Below are 3,386 nucleotides of genomic sequence, written 5' to 3'. Positions count from 1 at the left end.
GTTTTCAGCCCTAAAAAACAAAAGGATTATCTGAGAAAGAAAGGGGCGGTCCTCTCTGTTCTTCTATACCAAGGGTTTTTAATCTAGGGGTCCAGACCCCTTTTGGGCCACGAGACACTGGGAGGGGGTCGCAAGATGCCTTCAAGAAACTAAGAATATTTATGAACAATTTGAGCCCATTTTTGCTTATTTTTACCTTTTTTCTTCAAATACACCAAACTCACTATATTTTAACCTATTTTCATCACTTTTTTTAATCATATCTTTGCTTTTTTTTTATACATTTTTGTTACATTTCAATGTCTTTTCATCATTTATAAACCCTTTCCACAACTATTCCACCTAATGTCACATATGTTGACCGATTATTGTCACTTTTAATTTTTCACCATATTTCATGATTATTTTAGTAAATTTAACCACATTTGACATGTCCGTTATTTATTCTATATGTTTGATATTAGGCTGAACTGTGATCAATAGATCAGCTCACTGACTTTATCTTATGAACACACAGTCCCAATGGTTAGACATGTGTTCAGTAGACCAATGACCTCTGGAGTTTCCAAGGTGAAACATGTCAACGCTTTGGATCCAAAGGATTGAAAAGATGTGAAAAACTGCAGCTTTTTCTCCTTTATCCTAAAATCACAAACTACATGTGATTATTGTGGAGATAGTTTGTCAGAAAGCAGACGATAGACCTTCACAGTTGAGTCTGATCTGAGTGTTTGTAGATCAAATAAATCATCAGAATCAGAATCAGAATCAGAAATGTTTTATTTGCCATGTACAGTTTTGAGGACAGTACAAGGAATTTGACTTGGTGGTTGGTGCACAAAACAAGCAACAAAAAGAAATAAAAGAAATAAAAACAAAACAACTTGGGGCTGACTTGGGGTGTGTTCATGTGGATGGTGGCAGAGGGAAAGAAGCTGTTTTTGTGTCTGGAGGTTCTGGTCCTGATGGACCGAAACCTCCTACCAGAAGGGAGAGATTGAAACAGTTTATGACCGGGGTGGGAGGGGTCGGCCACAATCTTTCCTGCACGCCTCAAAATCCTGGAGGCGTACAGGTCCTGGAGGGAGGGCAGATTGCAGCCGATGACCTTCTCTGCAGAGTGGATGATACGCTGCAGTCTGGCCTTGTCCTTGGCCGTAGCTGCAGCGTACCAGATGGTGATGGAGGAGCAGAGGATGGACTGGATGATGGAGCTGTAGAAGTTCACCATCATCTTTGTTGGCAGACTGAACTTCTTCAGCTGCCGCAAAAAGTACATCCTCTGCTGAGCTTTTTTGATAAGGGAGCTGATGTTCAGCTCCCACTTGAGGTCCTGAGTGATGATGGTCCCCAGGAAGCAGAAGTACTCTACAGAGCTCACTGTAGAGTCTCCCAGGGTGAGGGGGGTGAGGGGGGCTGGGTTCTTCCTGAAGTCTGCTATCATCTCCACTGTCTTTAAAGCATTGAGCTCCAGGTTGTTCTGGCTGCACCAGGACACCAGCCGGTCTGTCTCCCACCTGTAGTCGATAATCATGTGAGTACAATGAGTGTGAGAAAAGAACGTGAGCAGCGTAAACACAGCAACAGAAGGAAATATGAATCAGGTGGGATGTAGAAGTGGAATGGAAATACCAACTATTTACTAATGCTGACGTTAATGCTGCTTAGGCCACAGATTGTCATCTACACCAGTGTTTCTCAAATGGGGGTACGCCATGCCACTACAGGGGTACTAGAGGGAGACAATGACATTTACAGTGATTTCAACTCAATAAAAGACACAGATGTCTAAATATAATACTTCATTATTAAATAAAAAAACACCTAAAAGTAAATGAGATGCTAAAATAAATATAAAAGTAGGTTCTGGATCTAATGAAATAAGTGGTGGATGTTGGTCTGAGGCCAACCCTGGGGTCAAACACAGGTTTAATGGTGTAAAATAGTGTAAATGTGTGATGTTTAATAACAGGATTATTGATCTCTCTCTCCTCCCTCTGATTGGCTCGTATCACTCAGGTGTTATAAAACATCAACTTTGGACCTGTTGCTCTCAGCTTTGGCTCCGCCCCACTTCCTTGTGTCCCAGCTTCTTGTCTGTGGTTAGTTAGTGGAGCAGGTGTGTAGTTTGGAACTGTTGTGTTTACACACTCAGAGACCAACAGCATTTTCTTAGTTGCTTTCAATGCTGCTGTTGCCCTTTGTTGCCTCGTTGCCCCACTTCACCCGCTGCGTTAGAGCTCACCTGTCTATTCAGTGACACCACCTGACAGGTATGTTTATCTTGTTCCTTTCCCATTAGCTATGCTAAGTTAAGCTAAGCTAGTGTTATTAGAGAGGTGGAGACGCTGCTGCTTTGCTTTGCTGTGATTCCTGCAGTCAGGGGCTGTTCTAGTGATTTGGAGGCCCCAGACCAGGGTGTCCAACTACCAAGGCCATCTTTAAAATGCTTCCTTCAGGGAAAAGGTTTCGCTCTTTCAAATGTTGTACTGCTCGCCATTTGAACAGTTTCTTCCCACAAGCTGTGATGACTCTAAACAAGGCACTTTAATTTTGTATGGATTTTGTATTGTACAGAATCGACCCTAAAGTATTTTATGTGGTTTTATGTGACCCTTTATTGCACAATATTTTACCTTTTAGTATTTATTGTGGCGTTGATTGATTGTTGTTTTATTGTGTCTTTTTAAATGTTGACAGTACATTTTAAGCTCCTTGCACATTTTTTTCTAATGTGGTTTTTCATACTGTAAATGGTTAATAAACTGAACTGTTGGGTGAGCTGGATCTGGTAGTTAATCATAAACAGCATAAAGCTGTAAAATCCCTGTGTCAGGTTTATGATGAGAAGTGATCACACACGCACACACACACACACACAATGAAATGTAATATGAGTTGAATCAGTGAAGATAAAATCTATGAAGTAGAAATAAAAACACTTACTAGACGTATATGAGGTGTTACATACATGATTTATTATAAACACTATGTATATTTATAATAGTATTATTTGGAAAAGCACAATGACAGCTTTGTGATACATAACACTAATGTTTTAATGAAAACATAAACCAATTGTCTCATTCTTCTCTATCAACTATTAGTTTTACATTAAATTATGACATTATGATCATATTTAATTTCATGTTTTAGGATCAATTACATCAAGTTTAATATGAAAAAAGTTTTGTTCTCACACAACATATTTACCAGAACAGAAAAGTTAGAAAGGTTTGTCACTTTATATGATTTGAACGAGATAACACGTGTTTATAAAAAGTAGATATTTATAGTAAATGAAACATGTTTTATTTTTACATCCTAAGTTCATTATGATGCTACTATACATTTCACTGCTATGTGGAACATTTAGAATGTTACAC

This window comes from Gouania willdenowi, unplaced genomic scaffold (genome assembly GCF_900634775.1).
Source record: "Gouania willdenowi unplaced genomic scaffold, fGouWil2.1 scaffold_168_arrow_ctg1, whole genome shotgun sequence".
In the NCBI taxonomy this organism is placed as follows: domain Eukaryota; kingdom Metazoa; phylum Chordata; class Actinopteri; order Blenniiformes; family Gobiesocidae; genus Gouania; species Gouania willdenowi.
The sequence above is the reverse complement of the archived record's forward strand: the minus strand, read 5'-3'. Positions refer to the sequence as shown.